This window comes from Arachis hypogaea, chromosome 6 (genome assembly GCF_003086295.3).
Source record: "Arachis hypogaea cultivar Tifrunner chromosome 6, arahy.Tifrunner.gnm2.J5K5, whole genome shotgun sequence".
Lineage (NCBI taxonomy): Eukaryota > Viridiplantae > Streptophyta > Magnoliopsida > Fabales > Fabaceae > Arachis > Arachis hypogaea.
This window is the reverse complement of record NC_092041.1, coordinates 85,154,273-85,174,299: the sequence shown is the minus strand read 5'-3', so window position 1 is coordinate 85,174,299 and position 20,027 is coordinate 85,154,273. Positions and strand designations below refer to the sequence as shown.

General features: G+C 34.5%; 2 long non-coding RNA genes across 3 annotated transcripts; both read left to right on the top strand.

The window, feature by feature from the left end:
- LOC140173364 (uncharacterized) lies at positions 1 to 912 on the top strand. 2 transcript variants are annotated; one of them, XR_011861992.1, is made up of 3 exons: positions 1 to 136; positions 206 to 349; positions 534 to 912. It is a non-coding gene; the product is annotated as an uncharacterized lncRNA (long non-coding RNA). The 2 variants fall into 2 exon arrangements; XR_011861993.1 differs by having other exon boundaries at positions 6 to 136; positions 212 to 349.
- A 15,933-nt stretch (positions 913 to 16,845) lies between these two features.
- Positions 16,846 to 17,695, top strand: LOC114924185 (uncharacterized). The gene is made up of 3 exons (XR_003810984.2): positions 16,846 to 16,942; positions 17,231 to 17,356; positions 17,567 to 17,695. It is a non-coding gene; the product is annotated as an uncharacterized lncRNA (long non-coding RNA).
- The last annotated feature ends 2,332 nt before the right edge of the window (positions 17,696 to 20,027 follow it).

Below are 20,027 nucleotides of genomic sequence, written 5' to 3'. Positions count from 1 at the left end.
GATGAAACTGCATATGTCTAATGACATTGTGACCTTTAACCCTAAACCACCTGATACCGCCATCAATTCCTCCTCCCACTGCCGTCGTCCCCGAACGAAGACAATGAAGCAATTCCATTGTGGGGATCCTTCACAGGTAGGAATTCTGTTATTTTACATGCTACTATTTATGCAAGTTTTTATTTCTACCTCCGTTGGGCTAAAGTTGCAGGCATGGAGGCACCAAACCGCAGACTGATTTAAATATCTTCAGGAGATCAGACGAAAGACTTTGGGGACAGTCCAACTCTATCCCGCGACTCTGCATGAAGGCATCACTCGGGTCCCCAACAGCTGATTCTCCACAATCGTAAGTACTACTGAGTCTTACAATAATCTATATTGATGCTCCACTTACATGAAAACTTTTATTTGCGTGTCTTAGGATTTAGTCCCATTTTTAAAGTTTGTTATGCTGTTATTGTGTTGTTGTTATAGTTCAATTGACTAAAACTCATCGACTGTGTTGAAGTTGACTTTTTAAACCCACGCAGGGACGGCGAATTTGCAGCCAAGGTCGCGTAAGGAGACGCTCTCATCATTGGTTCAGAAAATGGATGGTATTCATTACTAGATTAACAACCTAAAGAAGTTTATCAAAACACAAAAGTGTCTCATGATTGGATACTGTTGGTTTCTTTTAGAGTCTATATAGAAAGTATTAATGTGAGGTGAGAATTTTACTTGTGGTTATAATTTAATTTCATATTCATGTGTTGCTGACAAGTAGTTTATGTATTCGTATGAGGATTTCTAATTCTATTGAAGGTTGATATTCATGTAAGAATTCTAACCTCAAGGTATTCCACTACTTGCTAGTGCTAAGTTGCTTCACTTGCTTGTATATGAATTAAATCTATATGGTGTTTCCAATTTAGCTGGCCACAACCTACTAATGGATGTCATTTGTAGTGAGGTGCTTGTTCCTAACACTCACTGTGTCGTCACACATGGAGCACTAAGGACCCTTGAGTCCAGAAAGTCCATCATGGATGATCTAAGTCTCCATTTCCATATAACCATGTATCATTGCTATAAATTTGTTGTGCAATCCATTAAAATTATGGTGCTGCCTAATAGGTTCTGATACTACTTGCTTCGATGGTTACTCGAAGCTCGAGCAGAGTTCAATGGTTCTTGTCAACAACCCTCATAGTCAGTTTTGTACTCTGTCTCCCTTTATACCTGTGTAGGACAACGTACAACACCAATTTATCAGTGTTGTGTTCTAGGCTAATTTAATTGATGTCATCGTGTCTGTTGAAAGTTGCCGTCACGGGCAGTAGCAGATCTTGAAAAAAATTTTGTAGATACCAAATATGTATTTACGTACTAATAAGAGGTAAAAGTATTTATATTTAAATTAAATATGTCAATTCTTTTATTTTTCAATCATCATAAATTCTAATTATAGGACCGTGATAAATTATAAAAATATTACGATTTTATAATTACCGTAATAGCATTTTGAATTATAGTTGTTGTTTGTCGCATTACTTTTCATTAAATATTAAAGATAACAAAACATAAAATGATAAACTTATTCGAACATCAATTTATCTATTAGATTTTATAATACTATTTGCCTATATGTGCAACATATTTTGACAATGACATTGAAAACTATAAAATTAGACTTATTTAAATAATATATATTGTTTATCTAACAAATCATGTCCGATTGATTTATGTATTTTATAGTTTATTTATTATTTTCTAATTGGTTATATTTATTGAAATCATCATGATTTAATGAAATTAGCTTATCCTTCTAATTATAAACTAGAAAAATATTAACGTATAATTATAATATGAAATCAAGATATAAATAAATATAAAAAATAAACATTTGATTTCATTAAATAAAAGAGAACAAAAATATATCTTCAGTTAATGATAAAAAAGGTCCATACGGTCTAGGTTAGAATTGAACCTACGACAATAGCAATGTTAGGAATTGTGAAATGTATCAACACCAATCCAACAACTTCATATATATGATTTGACTAAAAATTATTTCTTTTATAAAATTGTCGGGGGCCATGGACCCCATTGTCCTACCTAAGCTCCACCCTGGTCACGGGTGGATATTAACACCAGCTGTTTATATTCTGCAGCAAATTGCTACTGGTCGCAGACAGATACCATGGGCAACTGTGGAGGCTATACGCAAAGACTTCATCAGGATGGCTAACATCGTGTGCAAGGTATGAAACTTTAAAAATATCCGTATTACGCACGCCCATGGTGTATGAGTTGGTTATGTTTGCATTTGTGTGTAACTGAATTCTAAATTTAAACTAGTTTACCGTTATTATTTTTTTGAAAACGTCAAAATCTTCATGATGACATTACCTTCTACTTTGTCTCTTATTCACCGTGGCAGCCACTCACCTTGATGTCTCCTTGTTAATTTTATATATCAAGTGACATGTATATTATATATTGTGAAATATGTCCTTTGTTGTTTGAATTTGCAGTGTATTATGAAAACGAAATTCTAAATTGCATTTGGTTGTAGATTTTTTTTCTTTTAAAGTAAAATGAGAATCAGGTGACTGGAAGAAGACGATGAGTTGGATTTGAACTTGAATAATTTTTTATTATGTTACGGCTAAACTAGAGTATTCTAAACTAGAGTATTTATGAGTCGTTTTCGTGTTTGTATTCTTGTCTCTGTGCCGATTTCTTTATGTTTCTATCTTTTCATACGTGGGACATCTACCAGTGTAACCTAAATATATTGTTGACGAACAAAGTATTTTACAGATATTTGCCCCTATTTGGTTCGACAACCACTGGTTCGTGCTGGTCGTGAACATTGTTGGAAAGGAGCTAATGTATCTGGATTCCCTGAAAGCTGCAGCCAGAGTAAGGGCCAAAAGGATTAGGAAGTGGTATAAAATGTATTCCCTCTGCATTCTTTTTGTGACTTATTTGTTGTTTATAATTTTTCGTGTATTCTCAATGTAATAACGACTCTACTTATAATTTTTTACGTATTTAGACAATTTTTCTTGGAAGAAATTCTTGATGACGAATCATGGTATGAAAACCCAACTGATGAGAGGTTACTCATAAGTGAGTACAAACTTTATGAGCCAAAGGTTGTCGAACAAGACCATCGAAGGTTTGAGATAAGTTGATGTCAGTTATTCATCACTATCACGTAATGAATTTATTTAAGTCGATACTCGAGTTCTTCAAGTTTGTTTTACACATGAATCCTAAAATTGCAATGTTACAACAATGATTGCGGAATGTATGTGGCTCAGTGGATGATATTATACCACTTGTAGATCTCTTATGATGTTACAGTAAGTGACGTTATTGCATAAACTATTTTGTCTAGTACCATACCACTGAACAATGTATTGAAATTCATTTGAAATACGCTCTATAAATGTAATTATGATGCAGAAGGTGAGCTACAATAACAGGATAAGGCTTGCCATTGACATGGTTCTTAAGTACCACAACGAGAATCGCATGGCAGTGATAGAATCGGTGATAGAGTATTGAAAGACCTTCACGAGGGATCCTCCGATTATGAAATGAACCCTAAGTCGTCAACTTAACTCTTTTTGGGAGTAGTTATGATAATATAAGGCTGAACAAATGGATTTATTTTAGTAGTACTTACTTTTGTAGTCCACCACCTGCAACTGTGATGGATGAGCCCTCGCACACTAAGACATGAAGATATAACATGCTAAATGTTTTGCCAAGGTTTAGATCCCATGCACACAAAGGTACTACTAAAAGTATGGCCAAACGATTCTGAGTGACACTATCTTTCCCCTCATGTTTAAATTCAGGAGGAGGTTATTTTTGGTTTTATTGAGGTTTCCATCCACCCTTTTGTTACCTTCAGGTTGACCACTGAGGCCGCTGCTAATAGGTATCCTTGTTGAAAGACATAAGAAGGTAATAGCATTTGCGATTGTCACTGGGAAATGGAGCTGAGTCCCTTGCATTTCCAGCAAGGTTGGGTGCATAGTTCACTGTCCTACCCTCTTCCCTACATTTCACTTTCCTAGTGGAAAAGACGACTAATTAATGTTCAGACTTGTGTTTTGTAACTTTATTTCGGACTTAATTCTAATTGAATTGCTGCTTGATGTACAGTGCTAAACAATTGTAGGCACACTTTATGTTTTCATACTTAATGCACTGAAGCTTATTGAGTAAACTTTCTCGTTTTAAGAAAAATGCTATTTTTACACTATACAAGGGCTTCGTGCCATCTGCTTTTCAATTCTCGTCGGGTAGGAAAAAAATAAACAAATTTATGGGGTCTGCGTTTCCTTTATCTCATTTCAGTTTGTCTTTATTTTCTTTGACAATTTGTACGAGTTGAGTGTGATCATGAGCTTCTCCTACTTGGTTGCTTCTAGATCTCCACACGCGCACGAATCTAATTAAATAATACAGAAATAAATTCATTAGTATATGGATAATAAAAACTACAAATTAGTGCAGATTAATTAATGAATAAAAAATAGATTATTTTTAATTACAATTTTTGGAAGGAACTACTACTACATACTGAGAATAAAATAACTAGCTAGAAACGCAAAGCATTAGCAGTTGCCTTATTTGTTTCTAAATTGGTGGTTTCATAAACGGGAAGCTCTTCATTGAATCTAATTCTAGCAGCTGATAATCCAATAAGGTGATCAAACTCAAACAAATCTGAACTTGAACAACTCATACCACCACCACCACCATCATCATCATCATCATTATTCTCTGTACTGTTGTTGTTCTTTTTGAAACTAGACAAAGGCAAGAGGCTAGGATTATTCTCGTAAATACTCTTGTGACCACATGGTTGAGAATTTTCACCAAGGATGACACTAACAGGGTAGAATCTCACAACCTTTTCACACCACCATTCTTGTTGTTGTTGTTGCTGGTTTTCACTTTCGAAGATGGAGGGGGAGGGGGAGGAGGAGTAATCTTATTGGCACACAGATCATTTTCACTCGTTGGAGTATGCCATACCCAATTGTGAGGTATTCAAATCCAAACTGTTGAAGTAGGCCACAATATGATTGGATGAAAACATACAAAATCGTTTCAGCTGAATACAAACCCTTAGGGGGCACGAAGCTAATAGATTAATTTCATTGAAATAACAACTAACATGTTACGCATTAAACGTGCATAATTTAAACATGCCAAATGACTAAACTGACTCAAAATGAATTTATCATTCACAAATAAATCAAAATAACCTATTTACAAATTTTCTTCCAGAAGTTCCATATCTTTGTTTTGTAACTAATTTGCATCAAGTTTAATTATATTTTTGTCCAAAAGTGAAATAACTTGACAAATATAGAAGAATAATATCTTGAACTGTAAATATTATTCTTAACAAAATATATTCTAACTCGAGAAATTATGTTTATATTAAAAATAACATTGGAATTCTTATTTTTATAAATTTAGTGACATGCCCCAAATTTAGATGAACTTCGTCTAATTTTTATCAATTAGAAAATACTTTCACCATGCAAGACATGCTTTTTTCACCATGCCTTAACTCAAACCGTGACAACAAAAACTACACCAAGATACTAAATAAAATTAACCATAATTATGGTCTAATTCAACTAAACATGGGAGGAAATAATTGAAATAATAAACCTTCTAATTAGCTCAACCCAAATAAGTAAGGTCTGAGAACATGAGAATTTTACAAGATATGTCCATATTTAGCATGTGTAAATTCTCCTAAACTGTTTCAAAGAATCGAACCACATACGGCATAGCTATAAAAAAGACAAAATACCTCTTCAACTTCAAAATAACTGTTCAACATATATAGGTCTTTCTCTCAATACCCGTAAACACAAATACACTTACGTTATCCTGAATGACAATCGTGTGTTTGGACTTTGACTCGTGTTGAAATTTTGAGGCCACCGAATGCCCTCCCATTGTTTAGTTGTTAATTGTTGAAGCTCCCTAATCATGCAGAAATGTTGTCCTGGCTAACCCCATAACTTTTGGCACAATAATATCTTTTCCCGCCATGCTGACTTTGTCCCGGACCAGACCCTGATGGCTGCACAACAAGTTATGACACAGATTTCTTCCGTACTCAGTAATGCAAAAATGAAATAGTAAATTCGCAGGCCGTAACACTAACACTAATGAAATTAGCAACTTTGAATTTAACACTAACCTCATCAGATATGTCGTCTTTGTTTGTCGTGCAATTCCGTCGGCCGTGTCCAAAACCATGGCGGCGCCTGCACCGCCTACCCATTTTGCCGTTGCCACTTGACCACGGTGCACCTTTTGACTTGATAATCTTTGGATCCAAAATATCGCAACCATCTGCAGTAGCTTGCTCGAAAGTTGAACTGTTACCCTTCGAAACTTCTGCTTCAACCTCTTTTAATAGCTGCACTATCTTTACAGCAGCGTACTCATATGTGGCAGGCCGTTGGGCTGCTAACAAACACATAGGGAGGCAAGCAGTTCACAACGAACCATACTGTCCCTGAAATTCTCTATTATGATCCAAACCTCCATTAGAGTCATGGAATGATCCAGACTTAGCATCATTGCACCACCTTTTCAACACCAACCTTATCGGTAACACATTATTCTCTAGCTCTTTCAAAACATAGATGATATGGCTGCATGAAATTCCTATGCTGTTCCAAAGTTTACACGAACACTCATACCTCTCAGAGTTGCTTTCATAGAGTACAGAGTAAACCCAATGGGGCTTCTGAAACTTTCTAAACATGAACCTTTTCGTGCTACCATAACTCTCCATATGAAGGACTAACAACGCAGCTACACCTTTGATCTGTTTCTTGACCTCGAAGAATATCTATTTGGTATAGATTTGTGACGTGGCCCGTTCAATTGATTCCAGTGCTATAGTCATGACCGGTTCAAAATATAGAGATTTGTAGTCCGCAATAAACTCATTGTTCCTGTAGTCCTTAACCACACACTCAAGATTCTCCACCAACTCCAACAAGCAATTTGAGGACTTGATAAACCTTTAAGTGATGCATCAATGCCCTCGCATCTTGATGTCGTTCTCAACCCAACACAAAACTTGTCGCATAAATATGCATTCACCCAATGTACCCTCTTCTCGTACATTGTCCAAATCCATTCAGTCTCCTCTAACCCAAAGGCAGCAACCATGTCTACCCAATACTGGTCAAACTCCTCTTCCTCAAAGAGACCATACACAAAAGTCTTAAATGAAGCACAAAAATAATTATCCTTGATGTTTGAAACAGCATTACACGCTAGGTGCCAGGTGCAAAGTCGATGCATGGCATTAGGGAATTTTTCCCTAATAGCTTGCTTCATCGACTCATCTCTGTCTATAACCACAACTTTGGGCTATTTTGATGCATTACTTCAAGGAAAGTACCTAGCAGCCATTTATAAAATGGAATTTTCTCGTCCTCCAACAACCCGAAACCAAAAATTATTGTCTATCGATGGTGATTAGTACCAGAAAATATTACCAAAGGCCGATTATATAGATTCTTCTTGTATGTTGAATCAAAGGCCAACACATCCCTAAAGCACTCATAGTCATACTGCATTACCCCGTTCGACCAAAATAGGTGACCAAGGTGGTTTTCGAGACAATATGTATACATCACAACAGCTAATGGATCCACCTCAGTTTTCACCTTAAGATAACTGATTGCTACTATGCATCTCCCTGAACGATCCGAAAGTGACGTACATCATTGATATAGTTGTAAACATCCTTCTTTATGAAGTGTAAGCTTTGATAACCATCGAACAGATATGGAAAGATCTCCTTGATCTGACTGGTTTGGAATCCTGCTTCATGCATGCTATGATTGTGGGCTTTATCACCTTCGTTGATGTTGCAGTGGGCTGGCATGACATTAGTGAAAGCAGGCAATGCCAAATCATGATTGTGATCTTGAACAATGGTCTTCATCCTCCACTTGCCACTCTGCTTGTCTAAGAACACAACGAACTTCGCATTACAGTTGGTCGTAGTCTCTACCTTATGCGCCATCTTTCTATCCGTCTTTTCATAATGCTTCTTTTCCCGAGAGCTCTGTCAATTGCAATAGAAAAATTTTCTCACAACATTGCCTTCATCGTCTTTAATGAAATCACTTTTTCGAATAGCAAATCCAGTCACCTTTGCATACTCCACATATCTTGCGTAAGCCTCTTCAACCCCATGAAATTCGGCATCAGCCAATGCAGCCGCGTTTGAAAGCATGGAAGTTTCCACATCATCACTTATTTGATCGCCTGAACCACCTGGTGACTCCGATGAAGGCACTGTGCCACCCTCGTCCTCTAAAAGGGATACATCAACTCTCTTTACCGGCTCGCTTTCCTTGCTCACTCGTGATGGTGAATCTAACCCCTTCGAGACCTCTTCCTCGTCGGAGTCACTACTCCATCCATCAGTCCATTGACCCAAAAATTTCGAGTTCCCTTCACTCCCACTATCCATTCCAATGCGTTCTTAAGAATATGCATTACACAATTCAAAATTAAACACACTGATAACACCGAAGATAACATAAAACTCCAACATTTGATTCACAACATGGATGCAAATTCAAAAAAGTATAATGTCCAATTCTCATGAGAATTTCAATTATCTTCAAACTAAATCAGACGAACAACAGAGTACTAATTGGCTTTTCTAATGCTTTGAAGATAATTTAAAGCCTTTAATACCTGCAGGGCTAATTATACAAAAATCAACAACTTTATACATAAGGGAATAAATTCAACAAAGAAAGGTACATGTCTTTTATTTGCCTCATCAATTCTTATGATGGGTCTGGTACCCCAACCCTTCCACAAGAAGGAGAGAAAGAAGATAAATAGGAAGATTTATTTGAACTCAGATATTGCAGAAGAAAGAGTACTAGTAGAACTAAAGCATAATTCAAAAGTAAAAGGTTAATTTTGTGCAAAAAAAAAAATTGGAAATCAAAATAAAATAAAATAAAATAAATAAAGAAAACTCAAATAGATACATTAGATCATAGCTTGTTGTGGCATTTGTGGAGAAGTCTTCAGATCTCCTTCAACCCTTCCAACAAAAAAAGATAAACAGGGAGTTAATTTGAACCCAGGATATCGGACAAGAAAGATTAATAGTAGAACTAAAGCATAACTCGAAAGTAAAAGATTTATTCTTTGCGAAAAAATTGAAAATAAAAATAAACTAAAATAAGAAAAATTAAAATATATACATTAGACATAGCTTGCTATGGCATTTGTGAAAAAGTACTCAACTCTCCTTCAACTCTTCCAACAAAACGAGAAAAACAAGATAAACAGGAGTGTGTATTTGAGTACTATGCTGGGTTCTTGTTGATACGTTACATTTTTGCAGGTAAACTTTAATTACTTCTAATGATTTTATTTATTCTTAAACATTCGTTTTCAAAGGGCCTAAGTCAACATCTTTTATCTATTAGTTGAGCATATTTTAGCAAGGAACCTGCATTTCATTGGATGAGCACACTGAGTAGAGAAGTAAAACTAGCTATCAGTAATTCAATGGTTTTATTCTGGATATGCCTTTGATGAGCTCTCTCCTAGTATAGTGATCTCAGCACTGGACTATGCTGTTGATGTCGGCACATCGATATTCTTTGATCCTGAACCACTGGAACTGCAAAACAACAAAGAGTTCTTGACCAGTTTCTCAAAATGATTGATGTTCTTCTAACTTATGATGAGGTTTCAATTATAGCTTTCCTCACATAAAGAATACATATATCCTTAATACTGTTATGCGGTCTCTAGTTATTGTTTTTAGCTCGTACTCTACAATTTTGGGTATGATGTATAACATTGTTTTCCTTGCTTTATAAATTATGGGAACTCTACTTCTGCTTGTACATCTATCTTCTGTGCTATATCATGTTTTACACTTTTCTTTTGGAGGCTAACAAAGACTTTATATTATTATTATCTTTAATTTCTTATTCTGAAATTAAAAAAATTAATATTCATATTGTGGAGAAATACTCAAATCTTCTTCAATTCTTTCAACAAAAGAACGAGAGAAAGAAGATAAACATGGGATTTATTAGAACCCAGGATATCGAAAAAGAAAGAGTACTATTAAAACTAAAGCATAACTCAAAAATAAGTAAGGTTTGAGTTGTGCAAAAAAATTGGAATTCAAAATAAAATAAAATAAAAAAATTCAGATAAATACATTAGATCATAGCTTGCATTGGCATTTGTGAAAAAGTACTCAAATCTCCTTCAACACTTCCAACAAAAAAAGAGAAAAATCATAAAAAGTAAAAGGTTTATTTTGTGCGAAAACAATTTGAAATCGAAATAAAATAAAATAAGAAAAACTCAAATAGATACGTAAGATCATAGCTTGCAGTGGCATTTGTGGAGAAGTACCCAAATCTCTTTCGACCCTTCCAACAAAAGTTTCTAACGAAAACTTTTTATGGCTAACGACTCTCTCTAAACAACCAATGTAAAGGCATGAGCCATATAAGGAGATGGTGTGATACATACATCTTCCCAACAGCAACAAGCTAACCAACTTAACCAATAATACTTTCAAAATATAGGAACAAAGTGAGGGAAAAATTCGATTTATGAAAGCTGAAAAATATACACACATTATTGTTAAACTTTTCCTACAATCACATGACATATCTTGGTACTCTATTGAATTTATCCATGTTGGAAACTAAAAGAAATGGGGCATTTTCATTGAAGTTTCAATAATAATCCAAAAATAGCCAAGCAACACGCTTCTAGGATCCATACTTATTCAACATACTAACAACAAAAATAGAGGGCTCAACAAGAATGGCAGGGAAAAATGGAAAAAGGATGATAACATACTTATGAATGTAGCGACTGCCAATGCCACGATATACCCGTTGCACCAACCTGCTCCCGACACCTTGATGTTCAAATCCACGCGCACAACCTTTTCCAATCCGTGCCTAACAGGTGGGACGCCAATGACCCACAATGCTTGTTTTCCGATTTCACTGCCGAAAAGCTCCATTCAACGCCACCCATGATATAGCCCCCGCTTCCGACACCTTGATCGAAGAATTCATGCTAATCACCTTCTCTGATCAATGCCTAACATGTGTCACGCCAACGACCCAAAATAATTGTCCCGGATTTCAACAAACGACCGCCGGCCACACAATGAGGTCAAGAGCCTTCAACAGCAACCACTTCATCTGACTCACTGCATCACCCTTAGACTAAGTCCCCTGTTTGAAGTTGGAACCCTAATTGTATCTTTCAATTTTTTTATTTTTTCCCAATAAATTTTTCTCCAAACAAAAATTTCAATTTTCTGATTTTGCCCTCCATTCATGTTACCAACTATTATTATTTTTACTATAGTTAGTAAATTCACTTGGTCATAATGTTGGTCAACCCCATGTTTTCACTACACGTGTGTACAAAAAACACAGCACACATCACACGGTTACCTTAGCCACCTTAATTTTTTGGCCACCAAAGAACTCCCTTAAATATAAATAATACTAATTTATCTAAATTGATTCTAATTATTCTCTTAAAAAAATATAAAAAAAACATTTAAAATTTGGTTATTGTGAACTGAGTTATAGAGATATGTATTTAGTTTTTGTAATTAATTCTTAACAACAACAAAAACCCTCAGCAAATATCTTTTATTTTTTCTTTTCTTTTCATGAATTCAATTCCTCAGCGTGCAGCATGTAGAGAAAATATATTGATTTCAAAAAAGGTAAATACTTACTTTGTAATATTCAAATTCAAATAACATGTATTAGTTATCTTTTATTTTACATTATAAATTGTAAGGCATTATAGTAAATCGTTGCACACAATACCCATTGCATGTAATGGAACAGACCAAAAATGCATGAACAAAATTTAAGCATTTGCCTTTTAGATATCATAGCTAAGGTGCAGCCACATACACGTCAAAATAATATATATCACTAGCACATTTTATTTTTTTATGGAAAATATATATTTACACACACATGTAAATGGTAAAAAATATATTAAAATTAGAAACTAAAATTAAAACTAATAATTTAAATGTTTTAAATTAGATAATTTTTAAACCAATTCAATCTAAAACATACAAAAACATATGCTTATATGCTTATATTAATTTTAAAAAGCGTTTAATTTCAAAAATTGAAAACGCACATATAAGCGCCCTTTCTATTATTTCAAATCAAAATTTGTGTATAAGCGCCATTTCCAGTACTTTAAATCAAAAATTGAAAATTTCATTATCTCTATAGTAATTCCATTATAAAAACTCCTCTAGGGCACGCAGCCACGCACACCCCTAGCGCACAAGACAGTGAAGGCAACCACAGTGACCACACAACCCTCTTCTCTCAGCACGCACTCAACGGGGATGCAGCCACGCACCCTTCCCCTCATGAACGGCGCCGCCACCCTTCCTTTCTCATCCATCTCTTTTTCTCTCACCAACCGATGTCACCTTTTCCCTCTCAGCACTCTCTCTGTCTCTCACTAGCCACCGTAATAGCTCCCTCCCGTCACCACTCATCAGCCTCAAAGTCACGACAGTGCTGCACTGCTTCTCGCCTCTCAGTGACGACGACCCTCAACGACAACAATTGCTTCTCCCATCGCGGTCACAATGGTGCTACCCTCGGTCGTCCTCTTCTTCTCTGCTGCTAGTCTTCTTTTTCTTCTCTTCTTTGACCTCTGCTCGAGCTCTGACAAATAATTATTGGAACATTTGATTAGGGAATTTGATTATTGGAACTTCTGATTAGGAATTTTAATTATTGTTTTGATTAGGTGTTTATTATTCTTCCTGTTTAGTATTTGATTATTGTTCTGATTAGGTATTTATTGTTCTAATCAGAATTTTTATTATTATTCTAACTCTTCATTATTCGAACTTTTGATTAGGTGTTTATTATTCTTCTAGTTTTAATGTTTTGTTCTGATTTTGTTCTGATTAGGTATTTATTGTTCTAATCAGAATTTTGATTATTTTTCTGACTTTTGATTATTGGAATTTTTTATTAGGTGTTTATTGTTCTTTTTGTTTCAGTATTTGATTATTGTTCTCAGTAGGTGTTTATTGTTATAATCAGAATTTTGTTGTTGATTTTTAATTTATTATTCAACACTACTTTTGGCTGCTGCTACTGTTATTTTTATTTTGAATTTGTTAATTATTATTGATTTTAATTTATTTGTTCTATTATTTTTGTTCTTAATTTTAATTTTTGTTTATCTTCACTACTATTTTGATGGCTGCTATTCACTTGGTTAGAAAGTTGTGTTGTTCTATTTTGTTTCTTTCTACTTATATTTATTGAAAGACACTCTCATCAACTTAAGTATATTTTTTAGATATATTTACTATCAAGATAAACAATACTTCTAGCCATTGAAAAAAATTCAACCATTCCTTTATTCTAGAATCGGTTAAATTTGCTGATTTGGGACTCAATATTTTAGTTGTTTTCGGAGATGGAGTTTGATCGTAAAGTATACCCTCTAGGACTTCTTCCAAATGTTGGATTAGTAGTTGGTATTTCTCAGAGAATGTCATTTCCACCTGGTTCAGAATTTCCATGTTTTGAGTTCAATCCTCAAGCACAAACAATATTGCACTATTTGTTGTGTCATCTTCTTTAGGTATTATAGTTATTCATACTAAAAATTGATAAGTAAGGTGAACTAACTCCAATTGGCCTATTGCCTTCCTGTTATTTCCCATCTTTGTAGCCTTCTATTCCCATTTGTTATGCTTAATATCCCTTTAAATTAGTTAACAAAAAGTTAGTGATTGCATGCTACACTTGTGTAGATGTATTGTTATACACTATACACTTCATCTGTTTCATCCATCAATCTTTTTGGTTGTCAAGAATTCCTATGTATTTTGAATAGATAAACTTCTTCAATAAATATAAATTTGGTGTCTTTGAATGATAAAATGCATGTGGAATCATTTATCTTGTGCTTTGTCCTAATAACCATTTTTGAAAACCAGAAGATAATTTCTTACAAGACACAAGACTTGCATTTTAATTTAGCTTATATGCCCCCATTTTCAATTTAGTCATTCTAGGGTTAACGAATTGAATTGCAAAGAAAGTTTTTTTCTTGGGTTGGGTGCACGAGATGAAGTTGTTTGCTTTTGATAGGTGATTTATGATATGATGAGTAGAAGAAGCAGGGGTGTTGGTTTCGTGACCATATCTTCAATTGAGGAAGTTGAAGCTACTAAACAACAATTTGATGGCTATGTAAGTTGGTCGTGTTCTGTTTGATGATAGCACATCTTACTATTTATATTTCTTTCTGATTATTACATCTTTTTTTTGTGAAATTATCTATGTTAAAATTTGACAGTGCTAAGAATCAGGGTTCCCATTTCAGATTTCCTTCTAGGGTTGATTTTTCTTCGGATAACAAAAATCGTGTTCATGTTGGTAATCTTGCATGGAGTGTTGACCACTTAGCATTTGAGGACTTGTTTCGTAAACAAGGAAAATTTTGGACGCCAAGGTAATCTCTGACAGGAAAAGTGGAATATCAATAGGCTTTGAATTTGTGACCTACAACAGCTCTGAAGAAGTCAACAGTGCTATTGAGTCCATAGATGGTGCGGTAAGCATGCAAATCTACTCCTAGTATCCCATGTGCTAATAACAAATAACAATTTAATGAGTTTGAACTTGTCCATTTGTATATGTTACATTGTAAGTGGAATGAGTTGACGTGGCATCTAGTTTCCATCATATCATTGTTTGATTATTTTGTATTTAGTTATTTATTCTTTTGTTCTTGAAAACATATGAAAAAGCTAATATTTCTACATTTTCTTATTGTTATATGTATATACTTTTCTTCTGTTGTTCTTTAGAATCATGAGCTTCCCCTGACATATGATTTCCTCAACTATATGCTTCGGAGCATGGATGATGAATTTCGTGATATTGTTGGTGTTAGGTAATTGCTCTAAGATGCATTTGGAACTTTTCTTTAATTAGCCTTTCTCTAAGATGTTATTTTTCTTTGATATTTTTGCAGTTTGATCACAGTATAAGTGACAATATTGGTGAAACTAGTGACATGTTCTTTATGCAATTGATATGTCAAATCTAAGGTGTTGTTTGTATTTTTTATTTTTCTATTTTCAATGTGCAATAAGAAACTGAGATGTGAAATGTATAATGAATTTTATAGAAGTATGATCACATTTGTGCAGCCAGATTGAAACATCTCTAAAGAATTGAGTGAGTACTTATTTTTACATGATATTGTAACTGAGCATTTTTCTTTGTTAGTTTACTAATTAAGTCATATTTTCTAAAGCTATTGAATAGATAAAATAGCATTTGATCAAACCCAAAGGCTTGGTTATTACTGGGTTAAGCTTTAATACCTAATTTTTTTAAACATGATTTGAATTTTTTTTAAATATGTATAATTTTGATGAATTGATTTTATTTATATGCGTTATAATTTTTTAGTTAAAAAAATAAAAAAATAATGAGGTTTATTTTCGAATAGCGACAAAATTGGTATTCTAACTAATATTTTGGGAAACATTAACGACATATTTGCTATTGATGATGGTGAAAAATTAAAGACTTCATTGTGACTGAAATATTTGTGAGATACCTATCGATTTATTACTAGTTTAAAAGGAATTTGCATGATATTTGTGATAGTATTGCAACTAATTGACTACATATTATTTCCTACCAAATTAGCGACTATTTTGTAACTTTAATTTTCAAAACATGGATGTCAACTTTAACATGTATGTAGATGATTTTCAAATTTATTGCGAATAGTTGTAATTTAGTTGACTCTACCGGTACATGATTAACTGGGTTGTATGTTGTTTATTATAGTTTGAAATCTAACTACACAATTACAATTGATTCAATTATCTAAACATGGTAAATCGGGACTCGTTTTTTCTCTCTGATTTTAAGATGTTTCTAATCACATCAAAAGGAAGTTCCTTTTAATATGTATGCAAATAATTCTTTATCTGATTTTGTGTATGTTGCATTTTATGGCAACATAGTTAAAATTTATTTGATTATTTTTGTACAAGTTCTTGTAGGGTGTGTTCTATAGGTGATTTAATTTTGTTGAATTGTTGAATGTTGTTGTCTAAATTAAATGTATAGGTTTAAGTGTCTGTGCTGAATATGTTCATTTAAAATTGTAGCATCAACAGAGATTGCATGTAACTAGCGATTGGATGTTGCTATCATTAGATAACGGATTTTTTCTGAAAAAAATAAAGTCTATTGCATTCAAAAAGTGTATGTCACACGGATATGTTGTAGGCAATGAATTCCCATCCCTGTATGAAAAAAATCTGGCACACGTGGCCATCAACACACAGGACCATAGTCGAACAAGCACTAAACTCCGTAATTTTGTATACAGCAACGCTATGAAAATGGAATCACATAGGATAGAGTTTAGAAGACATTTCATACTAGTGGTTCTAAAAATGTTCTTGTGCCCAACAATACAATAGGTAATTTCGCCATGGCACATTTATCCTATCCTGGATATTTCTGATCCAAGGACATTCAATTGGCTGTTGCATACTCTAAAGTGATTGGACATGGCAGTTGAGAAATATAAGCTTAAAAGAAACAAAACCTGTAAACGCTACATGTTCGTCATGCTGGTAGGATGCATTGAATTAGTATTAGTAAATTGAGCATATCATTTACGTTGTAGAGCATAATTTGTATCAATCTTCTGTCCAGGTACTATACTTTCAATGACTTGAGCCCGGTCCACTGGATAACTATCATGAGGCAGACCATTGATCGCTGCATAGACTACCGAAAAACTAGAAAAGGTGATATATATATCCTTTCCAAGATACTCACTTATGCGAGTGTTTCTTTATGTTGAACTGTGAAACTCTCCACCGACATCAATAACATAATACTGGTATTTAACATATTTTTCCATATGTATCTTATGCATGGATGTTAATATAACTGACATTCAAGAAAGTTTGTTGCGAATAATTTATTTTTATGCATGATTGGTACTGGTTGTTTCTTTTAGCAACAAAATGGATGTTATTTCTTACTTATAAGTTAAATTTTAGTTACCTAATTCATTGGATGTCTTAAATCAGGGATGTCTCATAGTGAAAGAGGAAAAAAGTGAAGACCTTAAAGGCTGATCACGTCAAGCTGCAAGAAAAATAACTTCCAAAAAAACACCGCCGAAGCGCAGAGTGAAAGCTTTAGTCGCTCCAAGGGTACGCACATATTTATGTCTAAATGTGTTAAGAGTATGATGCCATGTTGCTATGGGTGATTTATTCGGTACATGGCCCGTGGTTGTCTAATTGTACCAATATTTCTTTATTCATAGTACGAAATGGGTGTTTCGTTTGGTTACAATGTTGGTCCTCCTCTGTAACTAATTGCATTATTATTTTTTTGATTTATATGATGTTTACAAACAGAAAATCTCCACCACTAGGGAGAGAGCAAGCAGGAATCAATGAAAATCCAATTCCGTAAATCTACAGCAAAACCACCTCTAATAAAAGAATGGTCCCTGCATGCAAAGTGATTGAAAATGTCCCCAGAAGTGAGTATATGTTTCTGATTGCATATAGATTCAATTCTTTAAAGTTAAGTCCTTTTTGGATGTTCTTTTTCAAAGCAATTGGATTTTCTTTAAATGACACTTTCAATGTTTCCAAAACAGGAAAGCCTGTTCGCTACCAAGAGAAAAGGAGAGTTAATAGAGATCTAGCACGTAAAACAGTTACATTACCATCTATAGAGAAAGATGCCTCACTGAGCCCAAAGGTTGACAAGGACAAAAGGCTCAACACGTAACGGACCCAGAACATACAAGAATGGAGACCGCCGATGGGAATTTCAATCAAGAAAAAACACCTCAGAAAATAACTGACTCCAAAGTTCCCAATCTAAGCACACCGTCAAAAGCACTAGTACAACAACCAGAATGAGAATTTGACAGGCAAGTTCTTGACATAAAACTTTTCTGTGGCTGTTTTTCCCATAATAAGAAATTATTTAACTTAAAAATACAAATTGTTCCTTGGTCTAGCATCGGTTGATTTCGATGCAGTAACCCTGATTTCTTGTCGATGTGAAACCCGGAGAGCAAAAAAATATAGGCATATCTTAAACAACTTTAGTACACAAAGCCCCTACAGACCATGATACTGAGGAGTCTGTCTTGCCATACACCTAGTCCACTGAGCCCCCGCATCTTCTCCGGAATGACTCAGATGGTAACAATTCCTACTCAGTACACTCTTATATCGGTGCATCCGTTGCTAAAGGGTCAAAAGCTCGACGAGGACGATGAGCAACGAATTCAACAATGGGCTGTCAATGCATCATTGGGCAAAAAAGCAGATCATGGTATTATATGAAGGTAGGCCACATCTAGTACTGCTCAGGGAGGACTTATGCATGCTACAAGCCCGTTGTTGGGTGAATAACAAAGTAAGTAAAACACACTACTAATGATCCAGAATATGTGCATTTTAATATATATATTTTTTTTCTTAAAAAGGTGGCATAATGATAAAATGAACATTGACCATGCTGATCATTCAATGGATGTGTTACACATTTAACGACTCGGCATCAGCACGATTCAAGTGTGACTTCTACTGTGTTTCTTCAGGGATTTTGGTATGCATATTATAGTGGACTTTTAGTGTTTAAAATTTGTGCGAGCATACTCAACAGTGTTGTTTTAATAGGAAATAGTTATACACAAGAGGAATTTAGATTCATTTTGGGAGGAACCAACTCTTAGTTACGTGGATTTGGATCCTCATTTCAATGCCGATACCAGATATTTTGACTAGGTAGAGACTTCGAAGAGACAATGGGTAAGTCAATCTGCTAGTTGACTAAAAACTATATGTTTCTTTTCTCTTATTTTAGATGTTTGATTACATGAGTTCAACTTACCTTTGCAAGTTACTAGTTCTATCTGATCTGTTCAATTTCTCGCGATCATGTGAGGTGATGTCTTTATTTTGTTGTGCGAGCTATCATATTTTGTATATTTTGATACGTGTGTTTTTCATCACAGTTGTTTTTCCACGTCTATCGTTATGGTCATTGGTGGTTGTATGCCTTTAAGGTCGCACGAAAGAGGTTATTGGTACTAGATAGTCTATATTATGAAGCGCATGAAGCTAAACGGTTGAAAATAGATGCATATGCGGTAAGAATATATGACCCACATACCATGAAGACATCATCAATCATTAAACTTGTAACATACAATAGCGATCCAACTATACCTGCTTTTTAGGCGAAACTTATTGAAGATGTCAGTAAAGTGTCAATAAACTTATTTGTTAATAAATTTATTTGTACAAGTCGACGGAGAATGGCCTGCCTTATGCGTTTGCCAGCATCCCCAAATAACCAAACCGGTGAGTTGCATCAAAACTTATCAATAAAATTATTTGTAATTCACTTGATATCCCTACTTAGTCTAGTGATAAAACCTAATCTTTCCATACATGTAGTTGTGATTGTAAGGTCTACATCATAAAATTGATGGAGTGCTGGAGTAAAGCCAAAGATCTATTATATTGGGACCAAGTCAATTTAAAAATCCTATTATAATTAATGCTCACGTCTTTCAAACTAATCACTTTTTTGCTTCTAAAACTCTCGCTAATAACCGATTCTGCCATTCAAGACATCCTGAAGGAATTCCAAAAAAAATAATGTTTGAAATAGTTATGGATCCTAAGATTTCACTCATTGAGCAAGCTCTGAAGGCGGTGGACGATCATCCTGTATGTCGCAACCAACCGAGAAACAAATGTAAAGAGATGACAACCCCCTTCGCAGCGTCGAGCATGAAGACCATACTGTATTGGGCGGAGTTACCTACAAAAAATCCAAGTAAGGGAA